The 15,269-nt window shown below is 34.3% G+C and overlaps 1 protein-coding gene across 2 annotated transcripts in view; it reads right to left on the reverse strand.

The window, feature by feature from the left end:
• Positions 1-15,269, reverse strand: part of LOC106871011 (protocadherin beta-2) — a 274,660-nt gene that overhangs the window by 19,755 nt on the left and 239,636 nt on the right. The gene's annotated exons all lie outside the window — the stretch shown is intronic.

The following is a 15,269-nucleotide window of genomic DNA, read 5'->3' on the forward strand; positions in this document are numbered from 1 at the left end:
TTTTCAGCACCCCTTCATATGCATATACACATACACACACACACATGTATACATACACACACACATCGTCTAAGAAACCACATTTCATTCCATAACTGCCATCCCTGAAGAGGGCAGGGTTACATAATCAGGTTGTTATGTAATGCTCTGTTGAACCCTTTGTACAAAACTGATTGGTAAGATTGGCCATAATGGGTATATAATACTGTACACTTTGATTAATATATATATATAGGGTGGGTAGAGAGAATGGACGTTTTTGAAATGGCTATTACTCAGTCCCCGTGGGAGGGACATATGTCCAACAGGTACCATTTGGTCTGTGGTGTCTTAGCATGTTTTTCTTTTTAGGTGAAGCTATGCCACTGTGGACAATAGAGCATCACGTGTTTGCCTACGACAGTTGCATGAAGAACAATGGGTCTGTCACCGCAGTTCAGCATGAGTTTCGGTGCCACTTCAACATTCACCAAAATCAGGCTGTTCCCACCTTTTAACCCACCTTTAACACAATCTTACATTGGGTGAGTGCACTTCATGCACGAGGTACACTAATGAATAGGAGACAGGTGGGGGCGCCATGAACGGTATGGACCCTAGAAAATGTGGAACGTGCCAGACAAGCTTTCAGAAATGCATCAATAAAAATGGACACCACATGATGGATGTTGTTTTCCACACATTGATGTCAATAATATATGTTTGCAGCTAAAATGAATGATTTTGTGAATTTTTCAAAAACGTCCATCCTCTCTGCCCCACCCTATATATATATATATATATATATATATATAGGGCAGGGAATTGCTAATTAATTAATAAATTAATAATTAACAATTTTGCCAAGTAGTTCAGTATGCAAAAAAAAAACCTTTATCGGTAAATCATTTATAATTATAAATATATAGGGATCAGCAGGAGTTGCTTCACCAACATACTGAAAATTTAGAAATAGCAATCTTTTCTGTGGGACTATTTGTGACGCACATGGGATAATTTTGAGGAGGGACACGGAACTTACTAGTCGATATAAATTTGGAGATGCTGATTCTTTTCTTATATGATATTTGATGTCGCATGGTCAAATATGCATGGGTTTATTAGCATTTTCAGATTTATAATTTTGGATATCATGCTGATGAGTGGAACAAATTTTTATATTCTAATCACGAAACGTCATACATGATTAACTAACGGCAGGTTTGTTTTCATTTGTTTCTCTTCCGTTGTTCTATGTGAGCCATAAATATCGCTATCCGTTGGAGAATAAATTGTAGTAAGAATTAGCAATTTTAACTGCTATTTCTAAATTTTCAGTATGTTGGTGAAGCAACTCCTGCTGGTACATCACATGAATTTAGAAACTTTGATAGATATAAAAGAAATTGTTTCTAATGGTGGGACTTGAAGTTTCTTGAGTCTTAGAAAGATGGATCTGCAATTTCTTACTGAACAACTTGCACAGATGATTTGTTTACAGTGATCAACTGCTTGTGCTGCACCTAAGCTCTCTCTTTCCATCAAATTGACATTACCTGAACAGGTGTTCACTGTACCACATGTTAGATGTTGAAGTAATCACAGAACAGTATGAAATAAAGTGTTTTGCTCAAAAGTAGATACAGCTATGAAAAATAGAACTCAATACCTGAATACATATCTTTTATCTTTTACTTGTTTTAGTCATTTGACGATGGCCATACTTTGGCACCACCTTGAAGAATTCCAAGTTGAATAAATCAACCTCAGTACTTATATTTTGATATGGTTGGTACTTATTCTATCATTCACTTTTGTCAAGTTGCTTAGTTATAGGGACATAAACATACCAACACTGGTTGTTAAACAGTGGTGGGAGATAAACACAAACACAAAGACACACACACATAAATATATGTATATATTTATAGAGATATATATATATACAACAGGCTTCTTTCAGTTTTCATCTACCAAATCCACTCACAAGGATTAGGATGGCCTGAGGCTATAGTAGAAGACACTTGTCCAAGATACCACACAGTGGGACTGAAACCCAAACCATGAAGTTGAGAAGTAAGCTACTTATCACACAGCCACACCTGTGCCTCTTTTACGCTTTTACTTGTTTCAGTCATTTGACTGCAGCCATGCTGGAGCACTGCCTTTAGTCGACCAAATCGACCCCAGGACTTATTCTTTGTAAGCCTAGTACTTATTCTATCGGTCTCTTTTGCCAAACTGCTAAGTTACGGGGACATAAACACACCACCATCAGTTGTCAAGCGGTGTTGGGGGGACAAACACAGACACACAGACATATACGCACACAGACATATACACACACATACATATATACAACAGGCTTCTTTCAGTTTCCGTCTACCAAATCCACTCACAAGGCTTTGGTTGACATGAGGCTATAGTAGAAGACACTTGCCTAAGGTGCTACACTGGGACTGAACCCGGAACCATGTGGTTGGGAAGCAAGCTACTTACCACACAGCCACACCTGTGCCTATATCTTTATTTTTCAATTGCTATAAAGTTACAAAAGTGAAGCAATGACCTAGTGTTTTGTAGGTGGCACCTATCATATAGGCACGTGCACAAGCATATGCTCTCTGTCTGTCTGTCTATCTGGATCTCACTTTCACACACACCCACACAATCTATAAATATTGGACATTAACATTAATTCAATATTTATATGGTTTTAAACATATTCTTCATTTGATGAAAAATAATGAAGTATATCTCAAATAGTTATTATCTCCAACAAATATTGCGACAGACTGAGTTTCTTGTGCCCATACATAGACATACAGGTATTTCACCACACACAAATATATGTATATTTAAGTGTATAATTTATCAATTAACAAATCAGATAATTTCATATAAATGACATTAAACATTATACCTACGTAAACACTAATTCCAAATATGAGATTAAAAAGAAAATACAAAAACAAAAGGTGAAACAAACATCAACTACACATACAGAAATTGAAACACATTCATACCTTACCAAGTAACTTTGTTAGAAACTACACACACACACACACACACACACACACACACACCACTTTCTCTGTCTCTGTCTGTCTGTCTCTCTCCCTCGTTCTACCCCCGCCTCTTGCTTTGCATTGCCTTCTTTTTCAGATAAAGGTTTTAAATGTGTATTGATTTTGTTTTCGAAAGTGAACTTTTAATCACCATAAGTATCTCATCTATTTAACAGATAATTTGTCAGCCACTTAGCACTTATAGAATAGGGCTACATCTACTAATGTCAATCAGGGTAATGTATCTTGATTTGCTATGTCCTGATATATATGTGTGTAGGTGTGTGTGTGTGTGTGTGTGTGTGTGTGTGTGCATGTGTGAGTGTGTGAGTGTGTGCGTGCATGATTATATGTTTGTGTTTGTATGTATATATGTATATATGTGTGTATATATATATATGTGTGTGTGTGTGTGTGTGTGAGTGTATGTATATTCACATGCAGATGCAAACTCTATACTTATATGCACACACACACATATATTTTTATACCTATATAATGAATATTTCAAGACAAATGCAATAATAATAATAAATATCATTGGCTAAAATATTTTTATGAAATCTACAGAAATGATACAATATTTCTACACACTCACACACACAAAATACATTTTCAGTGTTTGAAGTAGATGGATCTTGCAAATGAGGAAAAACCTAGAAACATATGGAATCGAATGGAATGGTGGGGAGTAATCTTAAGGAGCTGAACCTTGCAAAGGAGATGACAAAGAACTATGATGATTGGCAGCATGAGATATTGGAAAACACCTGTTCACTGTCACACATAAATATACTATACACACACACACACACACACGTATATGTCAGGTCGGTCTTGAGTGCTACTGGTAACAATGTAATTCAGTTCAATCTGTTGCATGATTGAGTCATCATTGGTTGAATTGGCAACACAGTTAAGCCTGTTTAGTGAGTAGGGCGGATTTTGGACACCCTGTGGGGTGAAAAACACAACCCATCAAAGGACAAATGAACTCAGGAGAGTCAACATCCATTCAATTACATGATATATTGTTTAATGCAAATGGTATAGAATTATGAGCTACTAATTGTTTCATACATTGGAGATATTTTCTATGCAGATTTTAATAACACACCCAGAAAACATTTCTAATGTATTAAACTATTAGTAGCTCATATCTATATGCTGTATACATTAAACAATTTTTATCTGTCACCAGATGGAGTACTTTTTTGTTGATCTTACCTTAATGGAAAGCTAAACTATATATATGGGCCCCGAAACGGCGCACATTCTCTCCTGATGACCCCATACACTTGCTGGCTTCCGGTATGTGGAGTTCTCGACTGGTAGCACTTGCATGTGCGAGTTGTTTGCAAGACATGTGTGCGTGTGTGCATGTGTGTGTGCAAGAATATATATATTTCTGGTTTGGTATCCAGAGTTGCATCTAACCAACCAGGCTGGGTTAATTTCTAAGCCATGACAAAGGCATCTACACCGGGGATGGAGAACTCTAATAGAAAAGCCTGAGGTATATTCTTCAGAGTTATTGACATTTTAACCAACTGTCTACTACCAACAACATTTCTAAACAGAGTAGCTGGTCCTACTCAAGCCTTTCACTACTGAAAACAAATCATCTTCTGGGTAGTCTGATGGCTATATTATTGGTTGTAAGACCCTCCTAAGAAGCTGACAAGGGAATTCACTACATATATTATCATCATCATTTAACAATCACTTCTCCATGCTTGCATGGGTTGGACAGTTTATTGAGGCGGATTTTCTATGGCCATATGCTCTTCCTGTCTTCCATCCTTACCTGTTTCCAAGTAAGGTAATATTTCCCCATGGCCAGACATTTTTCCACTGAAATGAATGACATTCATTTATAGTAATCATACAAATTATCTCTTAAAAAGGAAACCAAGCAACATTAAGTATATGGCACTCAGAATCTTGTTTTACTAAATACGATATAATTTGAAAATTAAGTTGGTGTTTGAATATGATGGTTCTTGTTTTGTTTTGTTTTAATTTTCACGAGAGATATAAAGTTTCCTAAATCTACTAGAATATCTCTTGTATTAGAAATAAATAAGATAAGAATCTTCAACCAAATGTTAAATAAAGACTGGCTTCAGAGATCAAATACGAAAACGTTGACTGTCAAATGTCAAAAGTCGCACAGATCAGTGACAAGGTTGATCTCCACCATTTCAGGTTAAACTTTGGCAGCAATAATGGTTTGAAGCATTGACTGGAACGGAGAATAAGAGGAATAGATTACGGCATAATAAGCAGCAGAATTTATTTGAGTAAACTGGAATCGTTGTCTGGATTAAATTGAGTTTATAATGTTTTGGTCAGAACAGATAGAGAAACAGCAACTTGTCAAGCATTGAAAAGATTTACACCTTGCAAAGACTTGCCAGGCTGATCAAGTAAAGAGTTAAATGCTTTTCTATTGTATTCCATCGTTGTTGTTTGTTGTGCTTTAGGTATGTAGTATTAATAATGTTATTTTCCCAAGACATGCTAAAACATGGTGTCTTTTATGATTCTTTCTGAAGTTTATTGTGTCAGCCAGTCAATAAATCAATCAATGTGTTTAAATACATTATAAATACATGTACACTGATACACACACACACACACATGTGTGTGTGTGTGTGTGTTTATATACTCAAGCAAGCACTTATATGCAAAACAAGGTGGAAAATATTAGTACTCAAATACCAAAGGCGGAGCCATTGGCTTTAATAAAGCTGAAAAAATGTTCACAAACTGTTACTCAGAGTTTCATGTTACCATGTGTTAGACAGCTGGAATAATTCATTCATTCATTCATACATAAATACATACATACATACATACATACATACATACATACATACATACAGTCACAAATGACAGAGAAATAGTTTAATGAAATTTTATTTAACAATAAGAAAAGTCTAATTTTATGACAAATTGTTTCGTAACTTAAAAACATGTAAATAATTTACATTATTATATTTAATAATAAATAAATTACATGCTTGCATCAATGCAAAAAATCCTTCAAAATAATGCAGAATTTAAGCTACTGGTGCATTAAGAGGGTTTTATTTCTCAACACTACACTTTACTACAGAATGTATACTTTTTCTCTTATGTTGTCATTGGACTATGGCTATGTTGGGGTACCACCTAGAAGAGCTTAGATGAACAAATGGACTCAATTCTGTTGAACTGCTAAACTATGGGGGACTTAAACAAACCAGCAGCTGTTGTCAGTTGGTGGTGGGGGACAAGCACAAGTATAAAGACACATATATACAATATATATATATAATGGAATTCCATACAATTTCCATCAACCAAATTCACTAACAAGTCACTGCTTGGTCCAAGGCCATAGTAGAAGACATTTTTCCAAGGTGCTACACAGTTGGACTGAACTTGAAATCACATGGCTACAAAGCAAGCTTCTTAACCACAGTTATTCCTTGCTTACAGATTTTCAACTAACACTCTGTGCAACTAAGATTTCTAAACACTATGTATTCTGTATCATTTTGGATAAAATAAAAGCATCAACCATACTGATTTCAATCCTGCATTGGGACTTCAACTGTTCCCGAGTATAGTACTTATAAACCAATTATTATCCCTATAAGCTTAAGTAAATCATGCTGATTTACATCATTAATACCTTCATTACAGCTAGTTCAATTTATATATGGTATTAACAGCAATTAACAGCATTTTGTTTCTATGTCTTACTTTCTTTCAAAATAAATCTATAGATTTCAGCTACCACTGTATGTTACAGAAGTTATAGATAGCTAGTATTTACTAACAGTACTATCAATGAATCTATATAATACAGTGTAGTATTGAAACAAAACTGTCAACATACTGGTAATTTTTCAATTGAACTGGTTGCCAAGACTGCTTTATATATAGAGATCAGTTCACTTTTTTGTCTTGAACTGAAGCTAATTGTGGGTTTGAAAGTAGATTCTCTGTGACAGTTAAAATTTCAACACAAGATTGATGATTCATCTGGCTGATTCACCTTTTTTTCTCTCCTTGAAGATATTATATATAAAGTCTAATAAATTCACTGTTGGCTAAAATCTAATCCATAGATGTGTTTTGTGATACTGTATGTATGTATGTATGTATGTATGTGCATGCGTATGTGCATATATATATATATATATATATATATATATATATATATATATATATATATATGTATGTATGTATGCATGTTTATATATATATATATATATATATATATATATATTATATATATATAGGGGTATGTAAATATTTATATAGAGAGAAATATTTACATGTATGTGAGTGTGTTTCAGTTACTGGACCATGGAGATACAAAGGACACAGTCTCTGCTAGAAATTTTGATTAATCATACCAAACCAAGTACTTACTGTAGTCTGATTTTAGTTTTTAGCAAAAGAGATATCTAGTATTTCAGGAACATATAAATTACCTAGTCTTCTATTTCATTATATGACCTAACCTTTGCTAAAATCTTCTACTGTATGAGATATTCCTGTCTTTCAAGTTCCAAATGTGGACCAATAATGAAATCATGTTTTTTCTTGCTGGGTTTCACAACAAATGGTTATGAATGTGATATGCAACTTTAAATTGATTTGTTGTTAAACTGATATTAACCTTATTAATATTAGTGTTAGTCTTATTAGTATTCATAAACTATACTGCAAATTAAGCTATTTCCATTGAACAGGAAATTATTCTTATTAATGAAATAACACTTTGCATCATTGTTGTTTTGACAGTCGTAGTATTGTGATTCATTAATTTAGTTAGGTGATGTTTTGTGCAAGTTAGAATGTGATGGAATAAGATTATTTAAGAGTAGTCTTCTTAAAGATTTTATAATACTATGTTCTAAAGGGAAATGCTTCTTGACTAAAATAAAAAAGATTTTGGTTATAAGTGTAGCTTCTTAGTTGGTGGATAACACCAACTAACACACTTAAATCAATACTGCCTAATTCTATGCTCATTGTTTATGTAACAAACCTTATCTTTAAATCCACTATAAACCACTGTCTTATCACAATAATAATCATTAAATATTTGTTCATTAGCACATGTGAACTAACCTCAATGAGATATATCTAACTAAATTTCTAGTGATGCTGGTTGTATGGTTTGAAAATGTATTGATGTAATTATCTGAATGGGTTTTCTGGGGATAAGTCGTTAGATAGGTTTAAGGTCATATTAAGAAAATTCAATACAGATTGATCAGCAACTCATATGACTGGAAGACTAAAACCTTTGAAAAAGAAAATCAGATTCTTCTTAAACTTTCTATCATGGAGGTTACTCTTAATCATGGTCAACATGTCATATTATCAATACAGATCTCTTCCTAAATAAGGAAATTCTTCCATAAGCTAGAACAGCACAAATAGACCGATAAGCTCAGTAACCCCATCTAAATCCTTCATCCAGTATTTACATTAAAAGTGATACTTGCAGGGGTTTTTTTTCATCCAAATAGAATCATCCAAGTTTATCATTGTTTTTTCAAAATCCTAAAATCATTGTTATTGTTTTAGCGAAATAAAGTTCTAAGAAGTAATGGTAATGTTAGAGACTTAACACTTAATGTAGAACTGTATAAATCTAGATAGCCCTTATTAGTGGGCCCTTAGACCAATCAATTAATGCAAAAGGTTTACCGTGCAAAACTAAAGGGACCAGTGCTTTAATTTTAGTCATTCTATCAAGTATTCTCTACCTAACTTCCCATATAGCTGGTCTTGTAGGATTAATTAGTCTAATTGATAAGCTATTACTGAAATCAGGTTTGTGGTTCTTCAATGTAACATGAGGAATTACAGTATGATTCTGGATCTGAAGTTCAGAAGAATCCTGAATTGTTGATATTATTTGTACAACAATCTTAATGTAATCCTTAATGATGGCATTAAATAACAGTCATTGGTAAGAACTTCTCTCAATCTGATACAAATTACCAGCCTCATCAGAATGAATATTTATGTTACTGAAATCTTTGATGTTTCTTATCCTGTTTTGCAAATTCTATTAGAATGGATTAGTTCTCTTCCTAAACATAATGCCCTGAATGAGTGCAAATAAATTCTTCTCAAACAATATCAATAATGTGTTACTAGGAGGATATTTATACAAGGTCTGAACAAAAAGCATCAAGATTATTACTGTGGGGACAGATCTGAAGTATGCAGAATGAAGCTGCTGTTTACAGACTGACCTTGAACTCTGTCACATGGGCATGCTAAGTTATGACATTCTTACTGGCTTCCATTGTTTATAGCAGGGCTTGGAAGTAAAGTGTGTAGAGTATGGTTGTCATGTGCATCTGGTGAGTGGGATTTGTGGGATTTGATTTTTGGACAGAGGAAAAAGTTGCAAAAGGCAAGATCTAGGGAATATAGTGGTTGTCAAACATAGGGAGACAGAATTCTGGGCCAATCTATGCTGAGCAGCTTCAATATGTGTACTTTATTTCTGTTACCATAAGAACAATCCCAATACATTTTGATCAGACATCATATGATTTAAGATCAAAATATTTCTTATTCTCTAACAACGTATTGCAATTTATTGAAATAGCATACTACCATCTTTTCCTTTTAAAAAATGGATTTTTTGAAAATAAGTATTTCCTAATATATCTTTGAGTTTGGCATTGGAGTAAATTTTGTAGAAATATGAAGCTGTTGTTTTGAATTTTAGTTTTGAGTCAGAGTTTTTGTTTTAGTGATTATTCAAGTATAATATAAATGTTTTGAATTGCCTAAAACAGTTTTAAAATTATTATACTGTCTCCTACAGATTAAGTTTCTGATGATCTCAATTACAGTGAAAGCATAGTTTCTCTGCAAAACAATACATCTGTTATAAATGCTTACTCTACAGTCATTTGTATAACTTGCATTGGATTCTGTTTAGATATCGGGCACCAAGTATGAAACTAATACATACACACACCCACACACATCTTGTTATGCTAGCAACATTTTTCAGAAGACAGTCTGCTTCTACATCTGCAGTTGATAGGAAAGATAAACAACACTTAATGAGCATTCATGAACGTATAACTAGTCAAATGTTCCTCACTCACAGTTGTAAAAGATCCTGTAGTTTATCCATGGATTATATTTCCACTGAGAAATTCTATATATTATATTTATTAAACATATTTTCTATGATTTCTGAAAACATACAAAATACATTGTAAAGTGTTTGGCATTAGAAAGGGCATCTAACTGTAGAAACCATGCTAAAGATGACATTGTATAATTCTGGATAATTCTTTATTAGTGCTTTATATATATGTATATATATAGTACCCTTAATTATTCTTTTCTACTCTAGGCACAAGGCCTGAAATTTTGGGGGAGGGGCCAGTCGATTAGATCGACCCCAGGTACACAACTGGTACTTAATTTATCGACCCTGGAAGGATGAAAGGCAAAGTCAACTTTGGCGGAATTTGAACTCAGAACGTATAGACAGATGAAATACTGTTAAGCATTTCGCCCAGCATGCTAACGTTTCAGCCAGCTTGCCACCTTTTTAAAATGTTTGCTAAGTCAATTAGTTTCAAACTTTGGCACAAGGCCAGCAATTTCGGGGGAGGGGATAAGAAATACTATATATTAATATCTATTTGTTCAACATTAGAGTAACTACAACATTCACCTAATCATAAACACACACATGACTTGCACATCAATATATATACATATTTATATGTTTTTGTACGAACAAAAGGAGGCAATTAGTCAAAACAAGGATAGGATCTGCTGACAACTCTTCTTTGTGATCTGTTACTTGTTTTAAGTACTGGACTGTGGCTATGCTGGAATTTTGTCTTGAAGGGTTTTAGGGAAACAGATCACTTTAATACTTGTTTTTTAAGTCTGATATTTATTCTATTGGGCTCTATTGCCAGACTGTTAATGGGGATGGAAACAAACCAACACCAGTTGTCAAGTGGTTGTAGGGGACAAACACAGACATACACTCATCAGAAAATTACCCACCCAAAACAACTCCATTTCAACACACAGACACAGACACACACATACACACACACACAAATGCACCCATATCTATATATACATATCTATGGTGAACATCCACAGAGCTTCTGTCTATCAAATTCACTGGTAAGACATTGGTCAGCCTGAGGTTATAGGAAAAGACACCTGCCCAAGGTACTATGCAGTGGGACTGAACCTGAAACTGTGTGGTTGCAAAGCAAACTTCTTAACCACACACCCATGCCTACATACACTCATACACAATGCACACACAACACACACACACACACACAGAGAAAGAGGGTTCCAGAAAGGGACATCTGGAATGAAAAATGGTAAAGGAGTAATAATGAAGGAAAGAAAGAGATTTCTAATAAGACAGAAGAAGAATGTGAGAGAGAAAGAAAAAAGAAAGAGAAATAGAAACAGAGGAGGGAGAGAGAAGAGAAAGAGAAGAAGAGAGAGAGAGATGTTGTGATAATTTTTAAATGGCAGAAGAGGAAGTCAGCAAATGTGAAAGAGAGATTTAGGCAATATATGTATGAAAGAGGGATAGAGATAGAGAAAGAGAGAGAGAGAGAGAGAGAGAGAGAGAGAGAGAGAGAGAGAGAGAACAAATAAGAGAAGGAAAGGAAGAAAGTTGGAGAAGCCATTAACCGAGATAATGGAAGAATTAATACTAAAACAGTTAAAAAAGAAGGAAAACGAGACAAAAAAAAAAGCACTTCTTAATAGTGTCAACTACAAGTTTTAGGGATTTTAAGGAAAGATTAATAAAAAAATTAAAAACAAGCTAATAAACAAACAAAAAAAGACTATTTAACTACCATTTCTAAAATGAACAGCACCAGTGGTTAATTAGATTTCAGCATAAAGAAATTAATATGGAGTCATTGACATTATGCGTCTGATTTTTTTTTTTCCTTTCTCTAGTGTTTATCCAATGCATTTATCTAGTTTGTGTTTACATTCCTATTATTTTATAGACATAATTTCATTATAATTTTATTTATACATTAACAGGAAAAGCAAAACAAACATGCTCTAAAACAAATTTTGGCTACGGTTGGTTAGCAGTTGAGAATATTTATCATACTCTCTTATAGTTTAATGTAACTTTACATTGGGAGAGATTCTGGCTTAAGCAGTGAGTCTATTGGTAGTTAAGGAACTTTAACTATGGGAAATATTTATAGCTAAGACATTAAACAGCATGGATATATTGTTAATGTTTGTATGTATGGACATATATATCTGTACATAGTCATATATATACACATATATAAATACATACATACATCTATATACACACATATATGTATGTTTACATATATAGGATATATATATATATATATGTATATATATATATATATATATATATATACATAATATGCATGCATAAATGTGTATGCATGTTCTTTTATTCTTTTATTCTTTTACTTGTTTTACTCATTTGACTGCAGCCATGCTGGAGCACCACCTTAAGGAGTCTTAGTCGCCAGGACTTATTCTATTGACCTCTTTTGCCGAACTGCTAAGTTATAGGGTCATAAACACACCAATATTGGTTGTCAAGCAATGGGTGGGGGACAAACGCAGATACAAACACACAAATATGGCATTAGGAAGGGCATCCAGCTGTAGAAACTCTGCCAAATTAGATTGGAGCCTGGTGTTGCCATCCGGTTTCACCAGTCCTCAGTCAAATCGTCCAACCCATGCTAGCATGGAAAGTGGACGTTAAACGATGATGATGATGATGATGATGATGATATATATATATATATATATATATATATATTTTTGTGTTTGTGTCTGTGTTATATATATATATATATATATATATTTGTGTTTGTGTCTGTGTTATATATATATATATATATATATATATATATATATATATACGATAGGCTTCTTTCAATTTCTGTCTACCAAATCCATTCACAAGGCTCTGGTTCGGTCCACGCAGTGGGATTGAATCTGAAGCCATGTGGTTGGGAAGCAAGCTTCTTACCACACAGGCTCACCTATATATGTATGTTGTATATACTTATGCATGTTCAACCATAGGTTACCTTTAGCTAAGTAGACTTATGATTAAGACAGCCATGCAACTGCCATCCATTCTTACTTCAAACTTATGACCTAATACTTTCCAAAGTGCCCTTCCTTTATTAAGACAATAGGGTATGATTTGACAAACTTAGTTACTATTACATGCAGGTCAAGCCCTTACACAGAGGTGCCTACCTTCCTTTATGAATAAGACAATGTGGTACACATGAATATAATGAAGTACTATGAAGCTAGCACCATGGGAAATATATCCCAATATAGTGCAAGGCGGTTGTGTGTAAGGGGTCTAAATGGTTTTGTGAGGGCAATGAAGTTCTTAAAATGGCTGAAGAATTTTGTTCTTCAAATTGTTGTTAGGAATTATCTCAAGGCTATAACTTAGAATAATATTGAATTTATTCTCGTTTTAGAAATTTGTCTTGTATGATTAGGCCTAAGGACAAGAAACACTAGCATAGCACTTGTATTTCTTCCCTGTTTGGTGACATTGGCACTGGAGATGTTCTGAGTAAGATATGAAGATACAAAGGTGCACTTACTCATAGATATGCACACAAGCAAACACACACACACACACACACACACACACACACACACACACACACACACACACACACACACACACACACACACACATACATTTATATATATATATATATATATGTATATAAGTTTAAATATGAGTGTGTATCTGAGAAAGAGGGAGAGAGAGAGCCAGAGATTGAAAGAGAGTGAGTGTGAATCAGAAAGAGAGAGAGAGGGAAAGTGTGAGTCAGAGAGAGAGTGTGTGAGTAAGAGAGAGTGAGAGAGAATCTGAGTTTGTATGCATGTGTGTAAGTATGTTTCTGAATGTTTTGTTTGTGTATGTGTGTGTGAATGTATCCAGAAGTATGTGTGTGTGTGCAACATCATGAACAACATCAAATTATGTCCACTTTCCATGCTGCTTGCATCGGCTGGAAAAGTTATCACAGTTCAGATTAGTACTTATTCAGAGTTACTGCCCTTTTCATGCGCGGTCAAAAGACCCTGCTTGCTCATGTTTCATTTGGTCATGGTCTCTATGGCTGGCCACCTGCCCTTCCTAAAACTAACCACTTTACAGTGTGTACTGGGTGCATTTTATTGTGGTACTGACATCAGAAAGGTTCTCACATTCTCTGTAAGACTAACCCTCACACACACACACACACACACACTATGATTTAGAAAGGATTTATACACTTAATAAACAATAAAAAGATCCTCTTTGGTCATGAATAACCATGGGATACCAGAAATTTCCCCTCTTTGGCCCAAGTGCAGGCAAGGTTGTTTGTGGAAGACCAGCAGTTGCCCATGCACACCAGTCTCCCCTCTCCACATCACCAATGTTATGCGAAGGAAAGGTAAACGCTGATACAGCTTGGCACCAGTGATGTTGTAACTCGTTTCCACAACTGAGTGAACTGGAGCAATGTGAAATAAAGTATCATGCTCAAGAACACAACAGCATAGCTTGATCTGGGAATTGAACTCATTATAAATCATTGAAATAAGGTGTTGGTTGCTATTGCAAAAGATTACCTTTGCAAACGATGATAATAATGAACTTATGGTGTAGAGTGCTCAGATGTGCTACAACTCATCAGAAAAGGGTAAAATAGGGGACTGCAAGTAACAATAAGTCAAGTAAAGTAAGGTAGTAATGTTTGCCAAAAGTATATGAAATAGTACACAAGATAAAACACAAACAGACTGGAGATGGCCATTGTAAACTGCCATAAAGGGGAGAGTAGGGATAGGTATATCGGGAGTAATGCTGGTGAATTTTGGAAAGTATGGAATATTGGAAGGATGTAGTGTCCTAACAGCTAACATTTAACTTTAGTTTTTTATTCCATGCTTCTAAAATTCTGAGTATGAAAATTCTGATCTGAAAGTCAAAAGTGCAGTGGTGTTTTTTTATTTTGTGTTCAACAGTGATATATATATATATATATATATATATATATATATATATATATCTGTATGTATATAGATATTCAGAAGGTTCTTTGTTATGGCTGGTCAGAGAGGGACCATTGGTTTCATGCC

Source organism: Octopus bimaculoides, chromosome 14 (genome assembly GCF_046866305.1).
Source record: "Octopus bimaculoides isolate indiv1 chromosome 14, ASM4686630v1, whole genome shotgun sequence".
Lineage (NCBI taxonomy): Eukaryota > Metazoa > Mollusca > Cephalopoda > Octopoda > Octopodidae > Octopus > Octopus bimaculoides.